At 44.0% G+C, this 15,031-nt stretch overlaps 1 long non-coding RNA gene across 2 annotated transcripts in view; it reads right to left on the bottom strand.

The window, feature by feature from the left end:
* The window catches only part of LOC144149280 (uncharacterized), an 89,394-nt gene that overhangs the window by 59,802 nt on the left and 14,561 nt on the right, over window positions 1–15,031 (bottom strand). The window contains exons 4-6 of one of the 2 annotated variants that reach the window (XR_013318254.1): window positions 12,104–12,231; window positions 11,676–11,832; window positions 7,982–8,091 (exon numbers count right to left, since the gene is read on the bottom strand). This is a non-coding gene — a long non-coding RNA (uncharacterized LOC144149280). The remainder of the gene's footprint in view (window positions 1–7,981; window positions 8,092–11,675; window positions 11,833–12,103; window positions 12,232–15,031) is intronic. The other variant, XR_013318253.1, reaches the window with a different exon arrangement.

A 15,031-nucleotide genomic window follows, 5' to 3' on the forward strand; every position in this document is an offset into this window, starting at 1 on the left:
TAAGAAGCAATAGTGTTCTTAGCCAAATGGCTAGGAAGCAATAGTGTGTTCTTAGCCAAATGGCTAAGAAGCTATAGTATGTTCTTAGCCAAATGGCTAGGAAGCAATAGTGTGTTCTTAGCCAAATGGCTAAGACGCTATAGTGTGTTCTTAGCCAAATGGCTAAGAAGCAATAGTGTGTTCTTAGCCAAATGGCTAAGAAGCTATAGTATGTTCTTAGCCAAATGGCTAAGAAGCAATAGTGTTCTTAGCCAAATGGCTGAGAAGCTATAGTGTGTTCTTAGCCAAATGGCTAAGAAGCAATAGTGTGTTCTTAGCCAAATGGCTAAGACGCTATAGTGTGTTCTTAGCCAAATGGCTAAGAAGCAATAGTGTTCTTAGCCAAATGGCTGAGAAGCTATAGTGTGTTCTTAGCCAAATGGCTAAGAAGCTATAGTATGTTCTTAGCCAAATGGCTAAGAAGCAATAGTGTGTTCTTAGCCAAATGGCTAAGACGCTATAGTGTGTTCTTAGCCAAATGGCTGACGCTATAGTGTGTTCTTAGCCAAATGGCTAAGAAGCAGTAGTGTTCTTAGCCAAATGGCTGAGAAGCTATAGTGTGTTCTTAGCCAAATGGCTAAGAAGTAAAAGTGTGTTCTTAGCCAAATGGCTAAGACGCTATAGTGTGTTCTTAGCCAAATGGCTAAGAAGTAATAGTGTTCTTAGCCAAATGGCTGAGAAGCTATAGTGTGTTCTTAGCCAAATGGCTAAGAAGCAATAGTGTGTTCTTAGCCAAATGGCTAAGACGCTATAGTGTGTTCTTAGCCAAATGGCTAAGAAGCAATAGTGTTTTTAGCCAAATGGCTGAGAAGCTATAGTGTGTTCTTAGCCAAATGGCTAAGAAGCTATAGTATGTTCTTAGCCAAATGGCTAAGAAGCAATAGTGTGTTCTTAGCCAAATGGCTAAGACGCTATAGTGTGTTCTTAGCCAAATGGCTAAGACGCTATAGTGTGTTCTTAGCCAAATGGCTAAGAAGCAATAGTGTTCTTAGCCAAATGGCTGAGAAGCTATAGTATGTTCTTAGCCAAATGGCTAAGAAGCAATAGTGTGTTCTTAGCCAAATGGCTAAGACGCTATAGTGTGTTCTTAGCCAAATGGCTAAGAAGCAATAGTGTGTTCTTAGCCAAATGGCTAAGACGCTATAGTGTGTTCTTAGCCAAATGGCTAAGAAGCAATAGTGTTCTTAGCCAAATGGCTGAGAAGCTATAATGTGTTCTTAGCCAAATGGCTAAGAAGCAATAGTGTGTTCTTAGCCAAATGGCTAAGACGCTATAGTGTGTTCTTAGCCAAATGGCTAAGAAGCAATAGTGTTCTTAGCCAAATGGCTGAGAAGCTATAGTGTGTTCTTAGCCAAATGGCTAAGAAGCTATAGTATGTTCTTAGCCAAATGGCTAAGAAGCAATAGTGTTCTTAGCCAAATGGCTGAGAAGCTATAGTGTGTTCTTAGCCAAATGGCTAAGAAGCAATAGTGTGTTCTTAGCCAAATGGCTAAGACGCTATAGTGTGTTCTTAGCCAAATGGCTAAGAAGCAATAGTGTTCTTAGCCAAATGGCTAGGAAGCAATAGTGTGTTCTTAGCCAAATGGCTAAGAAGCTATAGTATGTTCTTAGCCAAATGGCTAGGAAGCAATAGTGTGTTCTTAGCCAAATGGCTAAGATGCTATAGTGTGTTCTTAGCCAAATGGCTAAGAAGCAATAGTGTGTTCTTAGCCAAATGGCTAGGAAGCAATAGTGTGTTCTTAGCCAAATGGCTAAGAAGCTATAGTATGTTCTTAGCCAAATGGCTAAGAAGCAATAGTGTTCTTAGCCAAATGGCTGAGAAGCTATAGTGTGTTCTTAGCCAAATGGCTAAGAAGCAATAGTGTGTTCTTAGCCAAATGGCTAAGACGCTATAGTGTGTTCTTAGCCAAATGGCTAAGAAGCAATAGTGTTCTTAGCCAAATGGCTGAGAAGCTATAGTGTGTTCTTAGCCAAATGGCTAAGAAGCTATAGTATGTTCTTAGCCAAATGGCTAAGAAGCAATAGTGTTCTTAGCCAAATGGCTGAGAAGCTATAGTGTGTTCTTAGCCAAATGGCTAAGAAGCAATAGTGTTCTTAGCCAAATGGCTGAGAAGCTATAGTGTGTTCTTAGCCAAATGGCTAAGACGCTATAGTGTGTTCTTAGCCAAATGGCTAAGAAGCAATAGTGTTCTTAGCCAAATGGCTGAGAAGCTATAGTGTGTTCTTAGCCAAATGGCTAAGAAGCTATAGTATGTTCTTAGCCAAATGGCTAAGAAGCTATAGTGTGTTCTTAGCCAAATGGCTAGGAAGCAATAGTGTGTTCTTAGCCAAATGGCTAAGAAGCTATAGTATGTTCTTAGCCAAATGGCTAAGAAGCAATAGTGTTCTTAGCCAAATGGCTGAGAAGCTATAGTGTGTTCTTAGCCAAATGGCTAAGAAGCAATAGTGTGTTCTTAGCCAAATGGCTAAGACGCTATAGTGTGTTCTTAGCCAAATGGCTAGGAAGCAATAGTGTGTTCTTAGCCAAATGGCTAGGAAGCAATAGTGTGTTCTTAGCCAAATGGCTAAGAAGCTATAGTATGTTCTTAGCCAAATGGCTAGGAAGCAATAGTGTGTTCTTAGCCAAATGGCTAAGACGCTATAGTGTGTTCTTAGCCAAATGGCTAAGAAGCAATAGTGTGTTCTTAGCCAAATGGCTAAGAAGCTATAGTATGTTCTTAGCCAAATGGCTAAGAAGCAATAGTGTTCTTAGCCAAATGGCTGAGAAGCTATAGTGTGTTCTTAGCCAAATGGCTAAGAAGCAATAGTGTGTTCTTAGCCAAATGGCTAAGAAGCAATAGTGTTCTTAGCCAAATGGCTGAGAAGCTATAGTATGTTCTTAGCCAAATGGCTAAGAAGCAATAGTGTGTTCTTAGCCAAATGGCTAAGACGCTATAGTGTGTTCTTAGCCAAATGGCTAAGAAGCAATAGTGTGTTCTTAGCCAAATGGCTAAGACGCTATAGTGTGTTCTTAGCCAAATGGCTAAGAAGCAATAGTGTTCTTAGCCAAATGGCTGAGAAGCTATAGTGTGTTCTTAGCCAAATGGCTAAGAAGCAATAGTGTGTTCTTAGCCAAATGGCTAAGACGCTATAGTGTGTTCTTAGCCAAATGGCTAAGAAGCAATAGTGTTCTTAGCCAAATGGCTGAGAAGCTATAGTGTGTTCTTAGCCAAATGGCTAAGAATCTATAGTATGTTCTTAGCCAAATGGCTAAGAAGCAATAGTGTGTTCTTAGCCAAATGGCTAAGACGCTATAGTGTGTTCTTAGCCAAATGGCTAAGACGCTATAGTGTGTTCTTAGCCAAATGGCTGAGAAGCTATAGTATGTTCTTAGCCAAATGGCTAAGAAGCAATAGTGTGTTCTTAGCCAAATGGCTAAGACGCTATAGTGTGTTCTTAGCCAAATGGCTAAGAAGCAATAGTGTTCTTAGCCAAATGGCTGAGAAGCTATAGTGTGTTCTTAGCCAAATGGCTAAGAAGCAATAGTGTGTTCTTAGCCAAATGGCTAAGACGCTATAGTGTGTTCTTAGCCAAATGGCTAAGAAGCAATAGTGTTCTTAGCCAAATGGCTAGGAAGCAATAGTGTGTTCTTAGCCAAATGGCTAAGAAGCTATAGTATGTTCTTAACCAAATGGCTAAGAAGCAACAGTGTGTTCTTAGTCAAATGACTAAGAAGCTATAGTGTGTTCTTAGCCAAATGGCTAAGAAGCTATAGTATGTTCTTAGCCAAATGGCTAAGAAGCAATAGTGTTCTTAGCCAAATGGCTGAGAAGCTATAGTGTGTTCTTAGCCAAATGGCTAAGAAGCAATAGTGTGTTCTTAGCCAAATGGCTAAGACGCTATAGTGTGTTCTTAGCCAAATGGCTAAGAAGCAATAGTGTGTTCTTAGCCAAATGGCTAAGAAGCAATAGTGTGTTCTTAGCCACATGGCTAAGAAGCAATAGTGTGTTCTTAGCCAAATGGCTAAGCTATAGTCTGTTCTTAGCCAAATGGCTAAGAAGCGATAGTGTGTTCTTACCCAAATGGCCAAGAAGCTATAGTGTGTTCTTAGCCACAGGGCTGAGAAGCTATTGTTTGTTCTTAGCCAAATGGTTGAGAAGCAATAGTATGTTCTTAGCCAAATGGCTGAGAAGCTATAGTTTGTTATCCAAATGGCTGAGAAGCTATGGTTTGTTCTTAGCCAAATGGTTGAGAAGCGATAGCTTGTTCTTGGCGAAATGGCTGAGAAGCAATAATTTGTACTTGGCCAAAAGGCTGGGATGCACTAGCTTGTTTTTGGCCAAAAGGCTGAGAAGCGGTAGCTTGTTCTTAGCCAAATGGCTGAGAAGCGATAGCTTTTTCTTGGACAAAAGGCTGAGAAGCAGTAGCTTGCTCTTAGCCAAATGGGTGAGAAGCGATATCTTCTTCTTAGCCAAAAGGCTGAGAAGTGGTAGCTTATTCTTAGCCAAATGGCTGACAAGACATAGCTTGTTCTTAGCAAAAAAGCTGCGAAGCAATAGCTTGTTGGCCATATGGCTGAGACGAGATAGTTTGTTCCTAGCCAAAAGGCTGAGCAGCTATAGTTTGTTCTTGGCCAAACGGCTGAGAAGCTATAGTTTGTTCGTGATCAAATGGCTGAGAAGCTATTTTTTGTTAGCCAAATGGTTGAGAAGCGATAGCTTGTTCTTAGCAAAAAAGCTGAGAAGCGATAGCTTATTAGCCAAATGGCTGATAAGCTTTATTTTGTTTTTATCCCAAAGGTTGAGAGCGATAGCTTGTTCTTAACCAAAAGGCTGAGAAGCGGGATCTTGTTCTTAGCCAAATGGCTCAGAAGCTATTGTTTGTTCTTAGCCGAATGGTTGAGAAGCAATAGTATGTTCTTAGCCAAATGGCTGAGAAGCTATAATTTGTTCTTAGCCAAATGGTTGAGAAGCGATAGCTTGCTCTTAGTAAAAAAAGCTGAGAAGCGATAGCTTGTTGGCCAAATGGCTGAGAAGAGATAGTTTGTTCTTGGCCAAAAGGCTGAGAATGCCTACGGTGCAGACAAGTTTCTGCCACACAGGTGTCTTTTAACAGTGACTATGAAATGCTTCAAGACCAGCACCGAAAGAGTCTGTGCAAGTGTGTATATTCACTGCGTGAGCCAACAGATCATGAAAGAGCTTGAAGTTTCAAAAATGACTATCGGGGTAGCATTCAATTCGGTAGGCTACAGAACTTTTCACGAAACCATAATGAACAAAACAGTCACATAATGTGGACAATTTGATGTACACTCATGGAAAAATGAAAGGTGATCAAGAAAATATGAACCAGAACACACCAATAGCACGATTTCTTTCCATTCAAGTCGAATTGACGCGTGTCTTAATTACAATAACAAAGTTTGGAAGTCTGGCTTTCTAAATATACCAATAGGGCGCCATTGTTGGACCTCCACGAACAGTATTCTTCAATTTTGCGTGTTCTGATTCATATTTTCGTGTTCACATTTCACTTGTCCATGACTGTACGTACAAAACAGGACATTTTGAAGCTAAAAATGACTACATAGCAATAAAACACAACATGACTAGATCCACTGAAAATGCCTTTGAACTCGTTTGAATAAGCAGAATATGTAATGAAACAAAACAGGCACTTGTGCTAAACCCATGTTTCTCTGGTTAAATATGCATGAAACAATAACTATCGTGACTGGTCCAAAGTTTTCTTTCGTGGAATTTTGTTCAGTGCTACTGCCATTCTTGTTTTACGCTCAGCTAGAAGAGACTTCACTTTCGACATCACTGAAGCTCTTAGACTTTATGCCGTGGCTAATTAGATGCTCCGCATTCACCAACAGCCAACTTTTTTTTTGTGGCCTCCACTTCTCGCTGGAGCCTGCCTGCCCCGGCCACAGTGACTAGGACCAGCCTTGGCTGCGGCAAGACACCGCTGCTTAGCTGCCTGAGCTTCTTCAGCTGCAATGCGCTCTTGTTAGTTTTTGCTCGACATTCGTACTGCAATCAAATCCTCTGGTGTTATATTGAAGCGACTTGATCTCCTTCAAAGCGCTCAAAGAACGAAACGATGCGCCTGATGCCATTAACATTTTGTATCGTCAACCAAGCCCCGTGGTCCTCACTGAAGCCCCTTTCCACAGCTGCATTTCTATGTGGAATGCAAAGCAACGTCTTCCCAAGCCTGGCCAAGAGAGGGAATTTAGTTTTGTTGCCAGCCTCCTCCTGCTCAAAAATCTACTGCCACTACTCATCAATCCATGCAGACAGATTTGATTCAACATGTTCAGGCTGGAGGAGGGTGTATTCATCCACCAAAGTAAGGACATCGCAGGGTGTGAACACTTGCGGCAGCCTGGCAACTAGCACACTAAAATGAGCGTAAGATGACTCCTCTTCCTTCAACTGTGGGGTCAAGAAGCGCAGGCTCTGCAAAATGACACTGTCGAGTAACAGCCGCGATAGAAGGTACTTAGCGCATTTTATGTAAAAGCTTCTAGTGCAAACCTGAATGCGTTTCTCTTCGGGTTCCTAAGATGAAACTGCACAGTATGTGTCCCCTCCGACTTTTACTTCCGCTTTCCAATTTGCAGGAGACTAGGTCTGCAACAACGGCAACTGTTTGGCTTTCTTCGAGCAGTAAGACTCGGTCTTTATGATGCGTCCCCCAGCTTGTGAACGAGGGTCACCTATGACGACCATAGAGTAGGTGGACCAACGGCTCACTTCTTTGAAACACAAAAACTTCAGTAAAAACTTCGACCACATTCTTCACAAAAAGTACCTCTGCAAAGAACATTTTATCAGAAAATGCTTTCCTGAAGCACTTCCGTAGCTGTCCTCCTGAACGACGTGTTGAGTCAGACAAGATCATTTTCTTCAAAGCTGGAAACTGCTTAATAAACCGGCTTACAGCCGGTCCCAAATTAAGCCATCTTGAACTTTCGTCCCTTTCCCCTTTCCCGCTAGCTACCCTTGCAAGGCCCTCTCCATCTCGACCCCTCGGAGCTAGTCAAATGAACTGCTGGCAAGCTTTATTGCAAAGGAGATAGTAAGAAATTCCCTCCTTTTTAACGCTCGGGACGTAAAAGAGACTGCTCCCACTAGAGCGCACCACATTGAGGAAGACCGGCGAAACGAAGCTTCGGTGCAAGATTGGCGCAGATTGCTTGAAATGTAGCAGGATGTAGCAGGATTTACCTCTCCGCGCAGTTAGGCACAATTGGCGCCGCTGTCACATCACTGAGTCTCTCTTCTCAGAAGACTGAAACTTGCCCAGCACCTGTTGTGAAGGCTTTCACAACATGGAATTAGCACAGCTGTTCAGTAGGCTGAGATTGAAATCCTCCCTAATGGCGCCGATATCGGCTAAATCTTAATCAACAATGATCCCACCGGTTTCTGACACCTTTTGGTTGTTTCTCACAAATGCTTGCAGAAGCTTCGTCGCAATATGCTGTTGACCAAATGCAACCTGCATCTGCAAGCATAAATAGTATGACAGGCATCTTTTGCTTGCTTGTGCGGTATGTGGCACCTAGAAGCAACACGTCTGGGCAGCCTTCCAACATTCGTTGAGTTTCCTTTGCTTGGACCAACAGAATTTGTAGCTCACAGTTTTCATCCGCTGTCATGACAACCCTTGCATTTTCTTTTACATGAGCTCCCTAATCAACCCTAAGCTTTGGCACATCATCTGCCCTGTTCTTACTACTCTTGAGGTTTTGAAAATCTGAATGTGATCACCTTGCCTGTGAAGACAAAGAAAAGGCAGCAGGGGCTTTAGTGGCAATTTAGTCGTCTGCAGCTCTTCAAGAGCATTTGAGCTTGGCCACACATTTATTTTTGTGAATTAGAGGCTCAACGAATGCAACTTTGTTTGTTACTGAACCACCTGAACTCTCAGTATGAAGAAAACCTACCTCGTGCGGTATCACGGTTGTGCTTCAAGATGACGCATGCTATTTCCAACTCCTGACTTGCACCACCAGCTGCAGTCATGATCCTGGCAGGCCAACTCTTTTTTAGCATCCTGGAATAAAGAGAAGAAGCAATCGCGCTACTTTTATATTAAACCAAGCAATGGCATGAAAAACTTTTAGAGGAAAAATAATGTCTTACAAAATACTTGTCACTTCCAAGAGCGCTACATTTGTTCCACTCCTCGTATGGTCAGCATCATTACATGCCTAAGTGGTTAGTTTACTGCAGTGCACCAGAGAAAAACATGAAGCCCACCTACCCACGAAATGACCACTGCCTCCACCTCATACAATGGGATATCTTTTTATCCCAAGGAGCATGTGTGTTCAGTGAAGGCAAACCGTATCTACAACATATCGCAACCCATCGCCTCAATAGAAAATTACTGCACATAGATGGCAGCTAAAAGGCAGAGTTGGAGTCAGGCTTTGGTTATGCATACTAAAACATGTGAAGGGAGCCTGCTACAAAAAGTGAGGGTCCCTGTCAGTTCAAAAGTGCCAACAACGCAAATGCTATACGCCACAAATCATTTGCAGGAGAAATTGGCTTTCGCACGAACTGCATTTTGTCTTCCGACACCAACATCAGACACGATTGAGCAGATTATTGGATCCCAGTGAAGCACTCATGGCTGTACAGACTCCACAAACACGGACGTCTGGAGAGGGGGGAGGCAAGCAGGGGCAACTGCCCTTGGAATTACGGACCCTTTTTTTTTTAGTTTGACCAAGCGCTGCTAAACGGCTGCTTAATTTGTCGAGACCCTGAAACCAAGAATTTTGAACTACAATTAGACGCATAGAAGCTTTCACCGTGATGGGGAATGCGACTTGCAGAAGCAAAGAAAATAAATCAGAGGAAAAAGTGGAAGAAGGATGTTTGTTCACAAAAACAACCTGTGAATGTCCCTGTGGGGCAAGGATGTCTTCATTGGAAGGACTGCAAAATATCAATCAGCGGGTGGACAATGCACCGGAAGTCACAGCTGCATTTGGTTGCATGGGAGGAATCAAGGAGTGTGTTTCTGCGAACTCGAAATAAACAACTCCCAAAAATTTAGCGCGACCACGCAAAGCATGTAATCGCATGTGGCACACCCCAGTCGCGAGATGGCTGTCACCACTGGCCGACACCCGACACTTCCCGGGAACGTGGAAAGCGCTGTCTTCGGAGATCGACAGGACCAGCTGCTAACATGGTGCAGGGTCCTTGTGGTTGGAAGGGGACGCCAGACAGAGGGGAAGCACCTGGGCGGACTGGACAGGAGTGCAGACATTATTCTAGACTTCTGAAGTGAACCACTTCTCTATTTGTTTTTGTTTAGTAATGCGTTCCTTCTTTTTTTTTTTCCTCACGAGCGACTGACGACCCTATCCTGAGACTTCTGAAGCAATAGAGGATAGGGCAAGAAACCTCACTGTCCACCAGGCCGCTCTTCCTTCACCCCGTTCTTTCAAACTGTGATTTGTTGCCAATAGTACAATAAAGCCCTGACCCTTATTTTTATCCCTTACTTGAACGCCATCAACTCTCCGGACCTTCCGTCTTCCCCTCAAGCTGTGCTAGCTGGTTTCAGATTTCCATATGCGTACATCTTAACTTTGCGCTCGTTTGGGCCGAGGTACACTGAGTGGCCCTGTGTGACCATCCTTTTTTCTCGTTCACGTGTGGCGTGATTCGTGAAATCACTTTCGCCAAGGGTGGAGCACTTGTGGGCCCCATATGCGTAATATTTTTTTGCGAGTATCTAACCATGGTCACTGACCCAGTCAAAAGGAAAAAATTTGACGTTTCGGAACCATACGGGTTCCTTGTTCACAATGAAGCGGGCAAGAGGCCGTCGTCAATTTATATGCATGATATGGCGCAATGACTTCTATTGCAGGCATGTTGTCATCAGTCTGGTAGGCAGTATGGGGTGTGGTTTGGATAATGAGTGACTCGAGGAAAAGACGGGTGTTCGACGAAGTTTCAACAAACACTTGACTACGCAATATTTTTTATTTGCATTTTGAATAAATAAACTTAATGTTTTTTGTTTAATGCAAAATTCAGTCTTTTTTAAGCTTGCCAGTAACTTGTCATTTTTTGATTACTGATCACGAGTTTTAACACGGCGTTTAGACGCACCATAGTGGAGGGCTCCGGAGGGCGCCCCCTGGGGATTCATAACTTGCGCCAAAATCTCGTACACACGGGCATTTTCGCTTTTCGCCTCCATTACCTTGGCATTTCTAAATTTTATCCTAAAATTTTAGACCACCAATCGTATATCCTCAGGGGTTGCTCCCCATTTACAACCCTCCTCCCCTGAGGCCCGAGGCCCACAACGCCTTTTGTGCATGATTAGAGTTGTACAACATGCACAACCTGAAACATCAAGAATGGCAGTTGCAGTGGCCCCACCAATCCCGCCCACTGCCTTCCTTTCTCCCATGTCCCTTCCTACTGGCCATAAAGACCGGCCTTTTTGCAGTTTCAGTTCGGAAAAGGGCAATTTTTGGTTTCCACTTGGAATGCAGGGCGCATTGCATACCAGGGCCTCCACACTGCGCATTTTTCAAGGTAACACTGTCAGAAAACATTGTATTCAATGGCCCAAAAATTTCGTTATAGCTTGCTCAGTGCATTCACCTTCACGACCCTTAGGTACTTTGATGTCCTTGAAATACTTTTACATACCCTGCATGCTTCTTGCACTAAATACAGTACCGAAAAATTCTCTCATACACCCTTTCTCAATCATTCCTCAGGTTTAGGGGAAATAAATGAGCCAGTGATTGCTGCTTCCTGGAGTCCACTAAGCCACTAAGTTGGAAAAAACCGCAGCGGCCAAAAAACAGCCTGATGCTAATGACACATTAACCATTTTGCTTTCTCACAAAACACGCCCATTATGCCAAAATGAACTTGACTTTGGGCTATAACCTGCTTGTGCGTAACTCATAAAAAGATGAAATAAATTTTCGGAAATACAGAAGATTAATCTATGTTTTTTAAGGGGACTCACCTGACAACATTTGTATGGGACTTACCATTTCATGTCTCCACCCATAAAAACAATCATGCTGCAATACGAGAAGTTTTAGTTTTATGAAAGCATTTTTACCTGCCTAAGTTTGCCTATTTTAAAAATATATCACTTCTGAACTGAAATAAAACAGCTCTCGCTTGCTTTATGTGAGAAAGATGTGCAAGATTCATATTATTTTCATTCGTAAATTCCGTTTTATACTCTATATTTTCTTTGTATTGTTTGGTTTTTTTAAGTTTTAGTTGACCAGTTAGCTCCATTAGGTTATTATAACGATTAAGTGTGTGAAGTCCACCAATTAAGAATTTTTTTGTGCAAATAGAAAGCGTTACACGTTTTGGAGCTGTGGGAATACCCATAAAAAGGAAGTACGCTTCGTATGCTGGCTGAGTGTGATGAAACCTTTTTTGATACCTTCCGAGTTCCTTGAGAGAGTCTGAGGTGCCTGTCTCGCTTCCACTGGCAAGAGAGCAAACCCTACACAGCCCACTTCATTCGCAAGACTCGTGGTATCGTTTGGTGCCCACTCAAACGCTGCACACACTGCCGGCGCAAGCAAGCAAGGCAGCAAGTTTCGTGTTTCCACAACAACTCACGCTCACGCATCTGCTCATAGCCGGACACGGATTCCCGTTCAGAGATGCAGTTTTGTGGTCTGACTTTGCATTTCGAGAGGTCTCACGCTGGTCATGGGAGTGAGTGGACCAAGGCCATGGGCAGGAACCATTCAGGGGCAGCAGGTTCACACATCCCCTGTGGATGAAATGCCAGCCACAGAAGCGTGTGTACTTCCCCGACCTTTGAAAGTGTGCCCCTGCCAGGTCTGCTGCGACGCAATCCATGCTTTTGCGCTGGCTAGGCCTTGTTGGACCGAAGTATTGTGGCCTGATGCCTTACTTTGACGAAGCATGCGTACTACCTTGCGTCAGTGCCATGGAGCTAGCAATGAGCCACCGCACTGGATGTACGCGCTGTCTGCTTGTACCGTCCAGGAGAAGCTCAGCCAACACAAAGCTTTTCTCACCTCAGTCCACATCGAGTGTACTTGTGTGGCTGCTGCTCTGAATTCACCCTCCAATTCGCCACAGAGGTACGCCTCGATGTCTTCGGTAGTGGCTGGCTTCCGCAGGCGCTCCGAGGTCACCTCCGAGACTGCGTCAAGGGCAAGTTGTCACACTTCCGCATCTGCGGAGGACAACAGCTTAAACGCAATATCCCTCCGGCACGCATTGCTCACTTCGGCTGCTACTGGGCTGCCAACAGCTCCAGCAGCAGCGCTCCTATACAAGTAATCATTCACAACGTTTGCAGGGACGTATACGATGCCCTTGATCGGCGGTCGAAGGGCATCGCCTAGTCTCTTCCAGCTATCCTCACCCAGGGTGCCCACTGTGGAGAGAGAAAGGATTTGATTGATTTGATTGATTGTGGGGTTTAACGCGCCGACGCAACGCAGGCGATGAGGTGCGTCGTAGTGGGGGGCTCCGGATTAATTTTGACCACCTGGGGATCTTTATCGTGCGCCGAAATCTCGTACACGGGCGTTTTTGCTTTTCGCCTCCATCAGAAAAGCGGCCGCCGCGGCCGGGAATCGAACCCGCGACCTCGTGCTCACCAGCGCAACGCCTTAGCCACTGAGCCACCGCGGCGGGTCTAGAGAGAGAAAGGTCTCCAGAGCATTGATACCTTGCCAGGGCACAAGCATCACTGTTAGCACGCTCTTGCTGAGGTCGATCGCATCGTTAAGGGAGGGCTCCAGTGGCAGCACACGGAACCCGACAGGACGACCTAGGAACTTGTGGTCTCCAAAGTCATCCATCCGAGGTGTGGCTGTACCTTGCACCGTTAAACGAATAGCGACACGAAATTACAAAGCTGAGATAACTATGTAAAATGCTTCCTTTTTATCACGAGATATCTCCCAGCAAGTTTCAACAGTAATTGTCCAGTATAACATAATTTAAATCCATTTTAATCTCTGCCCGCACGAGAAAGCCCAGAGCGGGCTGACATGACATCTGCAACTTGACCCAACTGCCGACGTCGGGGCTCCCGTGACGTACCAGACGCGCTGGCTGCAGTTGGCGCGCGCTGCTACACTGTGTGTATACGTCATGGTTTTGGGACTGATGTCATGCTGCCCGGGCGCGCAGGGATGGTGAAGTCCTCAGCCGGCCTGGGCAAGCGCGTGCGCTCGCTCGCGCGCACGTCTAGACTGGCAGCGGTGCAACAAGAATGGCGACGTCAGGTGCTACCTCCTGTCATGGTAGCCGCTCGGCGTTCGTTTTGTCAAAACCGAAACTGACACAAATAAATGACGCTGCAAATGATTTTTTATGCTGTGATCGACCGCCTAATGTGCCATTCTATGATTAATGGGCTAATAGGCACCCATAGTAGCAAAAAAAACCTTACACGAAAATTTCGTGTCAGTACTCCTTTGATGTGGTTGGGTGAGTTTTTAATGACAAAGGTAGCTTGCTGCAGAACATCTTGGTATACTTTCCGAATGCAGCCAGCCCATAATAATTATCCACCTTATTTCGTTATCATGATTCAATTAGATCAGCAACAACAATTTTCCCGAAATACTTAAATGATCATATACTCCTCCCTGTTCCAGTGTACCGCATTATGTATCCTGAATGGGCATCTCTTTGCATGTCAGTTAGCATTGCCTTCGAATTCTTTCTTCTTATTTCCAACCAAGCCACCAAGTACTCATTTTGAGATATTTTGCCTGAACCCAGTGGGACTGACTCCATAAGAAAATGTCACCTGATAATCTAAAACGGTTGGCAATAACTGGGTTTGCATCCGAACATCCTCTGCGATAAGCCACACTTAGCAGACCAAGACGATGAATATGTTGATTATAACCCACAATCCTTTTTTTTTTTCAGTTGACTAAATGCCCCCTCCAGACAGACCTAATACATTTGAAAGAGATTGTGTCTCCTAGCCTGACACCTGGTAAAAATAGGTATGTAGAAATAAATTTTGAGGCAGAGGGTCAGCTAAATAAGATTAACTCCACGTTGTTTACCTCGGATCTTTCTTCAAAGAAGATCAGAAATCATGTTCCTGCTCCGAGCCCAACACCGCCAAATCAATACAAGCCCTGTTTCGGGAAGCATGCATATGGCAATTACAATTAATGTTACTCATAAAAAATAGTGACCAGACTTGGCTCACAAATACAGTTGATTGTGACAAGGTTAAAGCAGAAAACAGTTTGCAAATATATTTTAATTTGAGTTATGCAATCCACTGGGAGGCTACGACTTAGTTTAGACCACCTGACGAATTATTATGCATGCTGGCACCTCAACGCGTAAACATTTTCATTTTTTCCTTGACCCAAAAATTGGCCACCGCAGTCTGTTTCAAACTAAAACCTTTCTGCTCAAGAGTACAATGCCTTGGCCACCGAGTCACGATACATATACCTGAACCAGTGTTGTTCACTAGCAGTGTTGCTCAGTTGTTCACCCCACAATAAGATGCTGTAACTTTCACGAACTTGCTTATTCCCGTGGTGGGTTGACATACTTGTAAGGGGACCAAGGCAAACTTTGTGCACTTTTAGGATACAAAAAAACGTGTGAATGGATAAAGGTGGGGAAGAATAGCGTATTTTCCGGTGTATAAGTCGCGGTTTTTTTCTGAAATTTTCGTTGGTGCGTCTTATCTACCGGTGTGAATTACATAAGGAATAAATCCGTTTCGCGCGGCCGCGTGTGGCCAGCGCACGTTAAGAAACACAGCTCTATGGTCTAAATAAATCCGAAGCCCACCGCTACGGCGTTTCTCATAGCTCATATGTCGCCTTGGGACGTTAAACAAAAGAATTTGCAGCTTTTTCTAGTCAAAAACAATGATAATGGCCTGCGACAACCGCGCGCCACTTTCTGCTGTGCGCAGTAACTACAGTTATAATAATTTCAAAGTA

This window comes from Haemaphysalis longicornis, unplaced genomic scaffold (assembly GCF_048455015.1).
Source record: "Haemaphysalis longicornis isolate Haplotype H1 unplaced genomic scaffold, Haemaphysalis longicornis Haplotype H1 scaffold_8, whole genome shotgun sequence".
Classification (NCBI taxonomy): domain Eukaryota; kingdom Metazoa; phylum Arthropoda; class Arachnida; order Ixodida; family Ixodidae; genus Haemaphysalis; species Haemaphysalis longicornis.